At 34.0% G+C, this 11,535-nt stretch overlaps 1 long non-coding RNA gene across 1 annotated transcript; it reads left to right on the top strand.

Moving 5' to 3' along the window:
• The first annotated feature begins 2,605 nt into the window (after positions 1–2,605).
• LOC145122836 (uncharacterized) lies at positions 2,606–3,789 on the top strand. The gene is made up of 2 exons (XR_013714755.1): positions 2,606–2,783; positions 3,397–3,789. It is a non-coding gene; the product is annotated as an uncharacterized LOC145122836 (long non-coding RNA).
• The last annotated feature ends 7,746 nt before the right edge of the window (positions 3,790–11,535 follow it).

The following is an 11,535-nucleotide window of genomic DNA, read 5'->3' as shown; positions in this document are numbered from 1 at the left end:
ATCTTATAACATATAATTTGTAATTTTAGGTTCGTTACAACTTTCGTTAAGATTATTTATTTTAAATAATTTTTTTATTTTTAACGTTTGTTTTAGCCATATTTATTAAGTTTTTAAAATAATTTTTTTTACAAAAATATTATATACACATAATATTTGTCAAATGTCCACGCATATAACATATACTCGAATAATTATCTTTCACTTATTCTTAAAAGGTTACAATCGTCGACCGACGTAAATGCATATTTTATAGGATATGCCTAGCAAGAAACGTGAGCGTTACATTATTTATGATAAATAATCTTAGCTAAAGTTATAGTATATATGACGAGGATTTCGTACATATAAACGCCCAAATCAGACTTCAAGTGAAGAAGTTACGACCTTCCGTAGTTTCGCGTTCGAACCATATGTCGTAAATAATGAATCGGAGATAGGTTGCCTTTTAGCCCAAGTGATCTAAACAAAAGTCGTAGTAGTCGTTAAAACCGAGAGCGTGCATATAAAGAACTTCTAAATCTGACTTCGTAAGAGGAAGTTAGGATTTGCACAAGTTTCAGTGCAGCAGTATACGACTCAGAAACTAAAGATCAGTTGATTGTTAGGAAAAACAATCTAAAAGATAGTTGAAGATCACGTCCTCATGATTTCGTCGATATAAAGACAGTCGGGAACGAATATTATATGATAGAGTTATGAATTTTTAACGGGCATAGTCTAAATGAAAGTTGTAGATCTCGTCAATAGCTACACGTGGATATAAACCCATCGAAAACGGAGCTCGCATGAAGAAGATATGAACTTTCTAGGGAACATAAATTCTTCGCGCGCACTGACACTCCACTCAGAATGCGACACATTGCACCACGCAAAAATCGAAACGTCATCACTTTCAACCAAATGTGTGGTACGCAGGACCAGGTGCCCTTTCTCCCTTAAGTTTTTAGTCAATGAATCCCTACGGTGTCAAACTGGTATATAGACAATAAGTTAGCAACAAAATCTTTTCGAAGTCTAGGGTATCGATTTCCATCCAATCGCAAGAAATCAACAATAAAATCGACATTTAAAGGTTTTCATCTCTTTAAATTATACTTATTGCATTGTAGGGTATGTGTTCTTAATGCTTATAAACTAAAAATTTATGGTGGAATATGATTGTTTGGTACTTTGGTATGTATATTACAGAACTATAGAGTTAATTGCATGCCAGAGTGCATTTAAAAGACGTTTTTAAATAATTACGTAATCAATATGTGGCTCTGGTTTGGTACTCTTGAGTGTGTTCTTGTTGATCATGTTAATTTTAAGTTAAAAATGTCATCACAGATTATAAAGAATATTAAAAATTTAAGGCAATTTGTGGCCCTAGTTTAGTAGGTTCAAATTGCTCTCATAGTCCTACACTAAACTATAGCATTCTAACCTAGAAGTGGTTCCAAATTTATCTCCAATTTCATATTTAAGAGACTACTCTACATAAATTAAGGTGCTCTTTAAAACTTTCTATTTCCAACATCTAAAGAAATAAGCAAACAAATGTTTATATATGTTTGAATTTTGATATAAAATGTTTATATATGTTTGAATTTTGATGTTATACGGCATAATTTTTGAGTTTCATTTAAAATAATAATTTTTGACAAACAATGAGATCGTACTCATTAAAACTTTTATGGGCTTGTGTAATTAATTTTGTTGGGCTTGGCAGGCTCATTTTGTTAACAAACTCAACCCGACACTTATTAAGCTCGATTAGGATTGTTTGTCAAATGACCCCCCTAGTGGGGTCTTTACACTTGAGGCTCGGAGCGAGATGCGCTAGAGTTTGAGCTTTATATATGTTATGCGAAAATAAAAATTGTGTTGCTCCTAAATTTTTGTTCTGCTTCGCCCATGTGTATAATAATGAGTTTAAAAATTATAAAAATATTCTTTACCTAATAGAAAGATATTAATTACAACCCCGTAAAACATAGACAATAGAGTAAATTATTGAAATCGTCCCTATGGTTTGGTCAAAATTACACGTTTGGTCCCTAACTTTTATTTTACACTCAAGTCGTCCCTGTGGTTTGATTTTATTGCGTTTTTTGTCCCTTACATACATAAAGTTAGGGACCAAACATGTAATTTTGACCAAACCATAAGGACGAAAAACACAACAAAGTTAAACCACAGGGACGACTTGAGTGCAAAATAAAAGTTAGGGACCAAACGTGCAATTTTGACCAAACCATAGGGATGATTTCAGTAATTTACTGTAGATAATATCTCCCTATTTAACAATAAATAGTTTTCAAAAACGAAATTATAAAAAATTGGCTATTTCTTACCAAACATGAAAGCCAATAAAATTGAAAAAGCAAGTAGAATGAAGTAATTTTGCATCATAAAAAAAAAAAAAAAAAAAAAAAAAAAGGTCGTGAACGTTATGTTTTTAAGAGGGGCGACTAAATATTATGGAAGCGGATCCTTATACAACAAGATTTTGCCATGCACAACAAATTTATGCGAATGGACAATTATACCCTTTCATTATTTTACATTTTTTACCCTTCTACTCTAAAACCCTTCCCTACGTATAACCCATTCTCACGATCACCGATCAGATACAGCTTCAATTCCATCATCGTCCACTGCTTGCTTCACCCCGTCGCCGCCTCCGGCTTGCTCCACCATCGTCGTCGCCTTCGGCTTGCTTCACCGTCTCCGCAGCCTCTGACTTACTCCACCGCCGTCGTTCATCATCTGCTTCAGCCTTCAGGCTTGTTTCATAGGTACGCGCTAATTTTCGTTACAATTGGGATTTTGTTTCTAATTTTGATCGTTTCCCTGTACCAGTGTGTCTCTTATCTTATTTGCAAAAGCACTAAGTTGGAATTGTGAACTAATTTACAATCATTTCTTCTAAAATCATGAACTGATTTTGATTTGGTTAATCATGGATTCAATTTTTTGATCGTTCCCAGTACAACTGCAACCTGTATCAATGTGTCTCTTATCCAGTTTGCAAAAGCACGAATTTGGAACTGTGAACTGATTTCAAATCGTTTCCTATATAATCATGAATTGATTTATAATTGCTTAATCATGATTCTATTTTGTGGTGGTCCCTGTACAATATCAATGTTCTAATTTTTTATAGTTTCTTGCACAATATTGTATCAGTCTTTTGTTATCAAATTGTCTATTATGTATCCAATCTTCAAATCCAAACATCAATGTGAACTGATTTGGAGTGGAGTTCTAGTTCTCTGATCGTTTACTGTACATCTTTGTGGCTTCACAACAAGATAACTTTTGGTTACATTTGAGTTCCATTTGATACCTTCTTGGTTTCATTTGAGTTGAATGTTATTAAATTTCAGTGTATGTGTGATTATCTAGCAGATGGGTTCAATAGAGTCAAAAAAGAAAGAAAAAGAAAGAGAAAAGAAACATATATGGATAAAGAGGTGTTTCCCCACAGCCTAATCCACCTGGAAAGTCTCAAGCGAAAGCCATAAGTAATTCAACAGTATCTTTAGCAGCCAAGTCTGGAAATCTGGAAATGATTGGACTCAGTCCAATACTAGATCTGCAAGGCACATTGCAAGATTATGTCACTGGTTCATATATTTGAGTTGAATGTTCTTAAATTTCATAGTTTTTTTTATTCAAATTGTTGTTTGGTTTTCTATTTAGACGGTTTTTTTATCACATTTTTTTGGTAAAAGCTTTGTGAAATATATACTGTTGTTTTGAATGGCTAGTTAAAAATTTAAATGTTATTATCAAGTGAAATATACTGTTGTGTTTGTATTTTTTAAGTTTATGCATGACAAAAAAATATAGGACAAAAAATATATATTTGTTAGTGATGGGGGGGGGGGGGGGGGGGATAGGGAGGGTAAAAAACTATAATGTTTGGTCAAATAGAGAAAACCTAAAGTTGAAATTTTCCAAAAAAAGAAGTTATATATGGTAGATATAAATATATTTATATAGTCAAGGGGTAAAATGTAAAATTTGGTAAAATAGAAGAAAGGGTAAAATTGTCTATTTATAAAAATTTGTTGTGTCTGGATAAATCTTGTTGTGTACGGATCAGCTCCCAAATATTATTACCCTAAACTCTTAATAGCATAAATAGATTGACCCTTTAACATAATTAAAATAAATAGATTGACCCTTTAACATGGAAACATTAATCCATGACATTTATGATTAACATATCCTTTAATGTCTGTCTTCTCCTCTCAAACTATAATGCACCATATGATAGGTTTTTATTTTTTATTATTATTATTTTTTTTAATACATATGATAGTTTTTATTTATTTTTATTTTTATCTTTAGTCATCTTGTTGTTTTTTTTTCATTCTTTTGTTTTTTTATTGTCTATTTGGTATTTCTTAAGGTGTATTGTTATAATTAAATAATAAAAATATAAATTATTTAAAATAAAAACAAATAATAGTAATAAAGTATAACTTTTTTATAAATTATCTGGTATATCAGCAATGTTTATATTAAATTACTGTATGATCTATTCGATGGAATGTATGTATTTAATTGACTGTTAACAAGACTCGTCAAATATAATATAGTGATATGTGGATACGCCACAATGATAAAACGTTAGACACTGAATGTCTTTCTTGTAAATCAACGTTTACAAACACATGAACATACATAATAATTCCTAAAATTAAAAATACATATATATATATATATATATATATATATATATATATATATATAATACTCTTTTAACTAATAATAATTAAAATATATATATAATTAGTAAAAAACTAACAAGAACAATAAAAATAATAATAATAATAATAATAAAACAATAAAAGTACAAATAAAAAAGGTTTATTAGCTAAAAAACACCTAAAAAACATTTAAAAAAATCATATAAATGGGTGTATGAAGAAAGAAGAAAATTATACGTTACATATAGCAAACACTCTTGTATTTTTATTGTTCCCAAAATACTTTAATTGTAAACCTAACTTAATTTGGTATGTGTATAAATTAAAATTTATTTTGTATATGTCTTATCATTGAACTTAACTGTCATTATAACTCATTATTACAAGTTTTATTGTGCACATTAATCTTTTTATTTTGTATATATTTAGTCACTAATCTTTTTTTTTATACATGTTTAGGCTTGGTGAGGGCTTCTTGACAACCCCATTGGCGAGAGCTAGGGTCTATGTGATGCGTGTGTAACAACGAAAGTGGCGAGGCTTAACACTTTTCATTCTCTATAACATTATTATATCGTGTTGTGGAACGTGGACTTATGAAAGTTTGATATGGCTTGTTTCCTTTTGTTGATTATTACCATCATGGATAAATGCATGAATATGTGGAGTTTCTTTGGTGTTAATTATCGAAATGACAATAGCAGACAATGTTATATTTATTAAATTAAAAAAAAATCATATAACACGTTACTAGCGAGACAATTTAATAAAAAATAAAAGATTAAAGTGGTTAATTGTAAAAATAAAAAGAAACAATATGAAAAGAAAATCTTAACATCAAACATCAATAAAACACCAACAATCTCGCTAAATAAACTTATAACGAGATGAAAGACAAACAAACAATAAGTTGCGTCACTATTACTTTTTAGATTGCAAAACTAACTCTTTAAAAACTACATCCACCGATATTGGGGTCGTAACATTAGAATGCATGACCCGTTGTACTCGTTTAAGGACCTTCACCGCTTCTGGTGCTAAGAAACAAAATGTATCAAAAGTCTGGCATACACGAATTCATAAGTGGGATAATCCGAGAACAAAACCAATTCGAATTACATGCCTTTTAGAATTGTGAAACACAAAATACATTTGTTTGATGTGTTGTTTTAAGAGACAGAAAGACTGAATGATCTATTTTCGTTTGTATATGTTCCAACCGAATTTTGGAACTTTGGTCAACATTATATATCAATAGAAAATCGGTTGAAAGTTGGTTTACGGGGTTACATCCATTTTGGCGCAAAAAAATGGTTGAAATATGGTTATTTAGACATAACCGAATCTTACATCATCATGATGTTACAACCTAATTTTGGCGAGAATTTGCATGACTGGATTCTTTTCTGATATAGAAATGCGTTTAGGTTTCGAGGAAATGCTCCTAGACTCCGCCAGGGGCGCTGCCCCTTGGAACCCTGTATCAAGGGACGCTGACCTCAGACCATGTATAAATGAGTTCACGTTAGACTATCTGAGTGTGCACCTCGTACCTCCAATCTCAGAAAACAAAAAGAACTCAACATGTATCACTAGCAATACTAACTACACTAAAACTTGTTGATTATCAATAGAAGCTTTTAAAACAGTTTGTCATGCAGGAAAACCTTCACTTCTCAAACTCATTAGATATGAAACTCCTGTTAGATCCACATATACAAGTTTCTCTCAACCAAAATGTTCACCGTTATGATATAGATTTTCCTTGAAAAAGAAAAGACATTTCGATAAGCGAATGAGAGCACGCGCTTTCTCGTGCGAGTGAAATGTAGCTCAGGTTCAAAGCCATATCCTTTCTTCTAATCTCATAATTCTCGATAGTCTCAATGATAGTAGCCGTGTGATCCATATCATGTATCCACTATTCCTATTGACTGTCACTTCCACAATATCACGGTCCAATAAAACTTCATCCTTTGGATACATTGTGAAATTCTTCCAGGTGGCCTTTTTTAAAGGGTCACAAATCCAATGTTGCCAGCCTGCCACGGGATTTCCATTTCCCGATGTCATCTTTGATATATCAAGATAATAATAGAGTAAAATACAGTTTTGGTCCCTTTCGTTTGGAATGAAGCAAAAACTTTAGGAAAACACAACTCTTGTTTTTTTAATGCGATCAATATATACGATTTTATAATAGGACATGGAATTCGTGGAACAACATTCAGAAATCACATGAGTATTTTATAATATCAGATGAAATTGTGATTATTTTGATATATTAAACTTCCATTTATGGTCATTTTAGCATATACATGTTGTCTTATTTTATAGCAGAAGTTTTGATCCATATAAAAAGCCATAACTTCATATGTTTACATAAAAGCTGGCTAGTGGATATGAACTTAACATCTCAAACTTGTCAATGTTAAGGATATATAATTTGGAATGTCTTTGAATCTTGATAGCTAAATTATAGAAATTGACATTTACGTTTATTTGGGACAAATTAAATCTATTTACGCATTGTGATTTATATTTTAAAAATCAAAATCAATTCAGATATTCCAGCTCACCACGTACCCTAGTAGTGTAACCCAATTATAGACATGCATGTCTAATGCATGTCTTGAACCCAAAATGGATCAAAAATGGGAATTATGACTTAAACTCTATGCATGGCATCCAAAACTTGACTAAAGGCCAGATCCAGGCTACTACAAGGTCATCATGACCTGGAGGTTCATAAAGTTGCAAACTTTATGAGGTCCTTCCATTGCATCATCCAAGAATAAGGAGAAAAATGGACAAAACTCAAGATCTAGCTACATAGAGGAATAAAAATTGGATCTTGGACACATACAAAGGTCCATAAGAGACTCAAACTGAAGATGAGAGCTTCACTTGCTAGATCCTTGTTTCCTTCTTCCAACTTTATTCTTCTTTTGCTTCAAAATGTCACACTAGTTCACAATATGAGAGGGAATGATGATTAGGGTTCACAAGGGTCGATATAAGGGTTTGGAGGCTGATAAAAGATATGCCTTAAGGACTTAAGGAGGTTATATAGGGTGTAAACCCCTAAAATTTAGGGTTTATCATCCAGCCATCAACACGCTGAGTTCCCCTCACCAACTCGCCGTGTTGGTCCATAAAAACATGCGACCCTAAATTCTTTCAACACGCCGTATTGAGGCTACCAACACGCCAAGTTCAAATGGAAAAACATGCTTAAGGAAATAAATCTCATACCTTAAATAAATCTGGATGTTACAGCGGAGTATCTTCCCGGTGAATGCCCATGCACCATCATGCACTCTGACTTCCCTTGTGTGGCTTTCTTCTAAAAGTGATTGTCCTTCGGGTGGGTGATGCACTTTAGCTATGTTATCAGGTATCCTTTTTGTACAATTGTATGTCCCTTACAGCAAATTGTGGGACCTTGACCTAGACCTTCCTAGCCTATACGAGATCATCCAGGAGGACCGCATGTAGGAGGTAGTCTATAAAGGGTCTGATCCAATCTGGAGTTGTTGTTATAACATCTCTCTAGGAGAATCTCAACTAAGACTTCCTTGGTTAGATGATCGAAAGATGTTGAGGCCAGTTTGCATAAAGCATCGGCCCTCGTGTTTTCTCCCTGGGGGATTTGTTTGATTGAGAAGCTTTTGAATGATCGTGCTAACTCTCACACTTTGTCCAAGTACCTTTGCATTCTTTGGTCTTTGGCTTCGTAATGATCCGATTGGTGATGAGGAGGGAATCATTGAGGACTGCAAGGCGTTTCGCTCCGACTTCTCGGGCTAGTCGGAGTCCTGCTAGAAGTGCTTCATACTCAGCCTCATTGTTGGAGACCTGGAAGTTGAATCACAAGGCATACACAATTTCATCACCGTTGGGGTTCTTAAGAGTTAGTCCTTCCCCAAACCCTTCCTTACTTGCAGACCCGTCAGTGTGTAGTTCACAAATGTCTTAGGTGTTTCCAGGAGATATTTGGCCCATTCGTATGTTTCCATCGCACAAGCACTAAATCGACCATCTTGCGTCGCAACTTCTTAGTCTTATGGTCAACGATTGCTTCTGGTTCTTCGATTAACCTCTTGCTTTCATCCAACCTTAATTCAGAAATTGGAATTATGTCGGGAACATCTCCCGTGAACTTCCTCAAATAACACACATGGAAAGTGTTATGAATACCATCTAGTTCTTTTGGTAATTTTAGCTTGTAATCTTGGTTCCCAATCCTATGAAGAACTTTAAACAGTCCAATAAACCTTGGACTCAACTTTCTCCTTTTACCAAATCTTATAAGTCCCTTCCACGACGAGACTTTAAGTAAAATCGAATCTCCAACTTTGAATGTTATCGGTTGTCTTTTCTTGTCAGCATAGCTCTTTTGACGATCTTGAGCTGCTGACATCCTTTCCCTAATCACTTACAACTTTTTAGAAATTTGATGAACTATCTCGGGTCCCATAAACTGCTTTTCCCCAGCTTCAAGCCAACATGACGACGTTCGACACTTTTGTCCATACAAAGCTTGATAAGGTGACATGTTGATGCTCGAGTGAAAACTATTATTGTAGGAAAATTCTACTAGAGGTAAATGTTCATCCCAGTTACCTTGTAATTCCAGGATACATGCTCGTAGCATATCCTCCAATGTTTGAATCGTTCGTTCGCTCTGATACCAACTGTGACATCCCCAAATTTCTCGGCCAGAAAAGACCGATTTAGTTTATGCTTTTAAAATGAAATCAGAGTAATCTTCCAAAAGGTGTTGTGGAATTTGTTCCCAAAACAAAATATAATAAAAATTTATCAAACCATTTCTTAAAGAAATGTATTTTCATTATATAACAAAACCTCGGTATGTCATGTTCCGATACAGACCAAAAGCATAAACAGCACATCATAAGCTGTAGTGGTGTTGATTATGATGGCATGTGCGGAATAATAAAAGATCTAGTGAATCATCATGTAAACTCAAGAACACAAGGAGTAAATAAATTTGTGTAAGCTCATATTAGATCTAGAAAGGATATACAAATGGGTTTGTACAAATTTCTCTCTCTATTCTAACACTCCATAATTATCAACTCTAAATATAAGTGTCACTCACTTCCTATTTATAGGAAAGACAACTCATTTACACATCAATAAGGGTAAATCACAAATACATCCAAGCGTGACTTTGCACCCTAACATTCTCCCCCTCAAAGTTAGGATTGGATGCCCGACTTCAATATCCAACGAGCTCGCGTGATCAAGACTAAACTCCCCCTCGAAGTAACACCGGTCTTCAAATCCGCAAATGAATATCCGACAAACCCGCTACGAATACCCATCATTCTCCCCCTTTTTATAATCAAAAAATGATTATAAAACCCATTAAGGGTGAGAAGCGTCCGAGAAATAAACTTCACAATACTCCCCCTTGATGTGTACCAAAAATATATAACCAAAATCTTGCACGGAAAAACAATCACGAAAAAGCCTCAAAAAATTTCCAATTTGTGAAATTTTTTGACTTTTTGAGTGAAAGTTGCAATATTTTCCAAAATTCGGGTAAAAAATGTAACTTTCTGAATTCTGCAGGGATCCATTGCGCCTAAAACAGCCAAATATGCGAAATTCTCCCCCATTTGCGAAACTGGGTAGAAAATGTTAATTCGCACGAACTGCAGGGATCAGAAATGAACATTCTTCAATTTCTCAGAAAATTAGCCCAATTTCGAAGTTGGGTATTTGTTGCCAACTTTTCGAAACTTCAGGGACTCATTTCAAAACTTCTGCATTCTTCACTTCCAAACTTTCCAAAATAAGTCCAACTTTCGAATATGGGTATAAACTATCAAACTTTCGAAAGTTGCAGGGACCAATTCGAAAATTCTGCCTCCAAACTGTCGAAAATTACCCCAAATGTCGAAATGAGTATAAACTGACAAAGTTTCGAAACTTTAAGGACCAATTTCGAAACTTTTGTTTCTTTCTCTGATTCGTTCCAGATAACGAATGTCTAAAAATCTTCGTTTGTCAAAACCTTCGTTATCAAGAGTATAATTCGTTAGCAAGCTTGTTCCATCGACTTTGATATATCGACTCCAACATTCCAATCGTGAAACATCATCGTTTCGCTACTTGACCATCTACGATTCACACTTCAACTATCGATACCAAAATTGACATCAATCGACAATCCAACTGATTTCAAATACATGCTTCAACCATTCGTTATCAACCATATAACCTCAAGTAGAATCTGATTTCGAAATCAATTACCCCAAGCAACAATCGATTCCAAAATGTTCCTGTTAACCACGAACCCAAAAATGAAATCAAGTTGTTCGCTTTTCATTCAACAGCAACTCAACATCACGAACAAAAATCAAACCCAGACTCCAAGCCTTCGCTTTTTGTTACAGTGACCCCAAAATCCAACAGTTAGCCATCAATTCCAAATTAATGAACATAGACTCCAAGCTTTAGAAATCAACTTATAATCCTTCGTTCATCATTCCAAAATCAACCGTTTGATTTCAACATAGCCTTCAAAATCTCTCCAGTATCCAAAATCGACAGCCATTCTCTCATTCGCTTTTTATCAACAAACCTTCCCAGTGGAAATTCCAAGCAGTCGACTCTTCGCAATTGATTTCCCAAATCCAGTCTATTATCCAAAAGCTAATCATCAAACATCGACTCCGAATCCTCGATTCTTTACTCCATCTCAAACTATTCGAAATTGATACCATGTAAAGGACCCTCATCACACCACAGATGCGAAATCATCCAAAACAAAACGAAATTATTCACAGATGAGAAA

This window comes from Lactuca virosa, chromosome 6, assembly GCF_052849685.1.
Source record: "Lactuca virosa cultivar CGN04683 chromosome 6, Lactuca_virosa_CGN04683_v6, whole genome shotgun sequence".
Classification (NCBI taxonomy): domain Eukaryota; kingdom Viridiplantae; phylum Streptophyta; class Magnoliopsida; order Asterales; family Asteraceae; genus Lactuca; species Lactuca virosa.
This window is presented reverse-complemented; position numbering and strand designations above follow the sequence as displayed.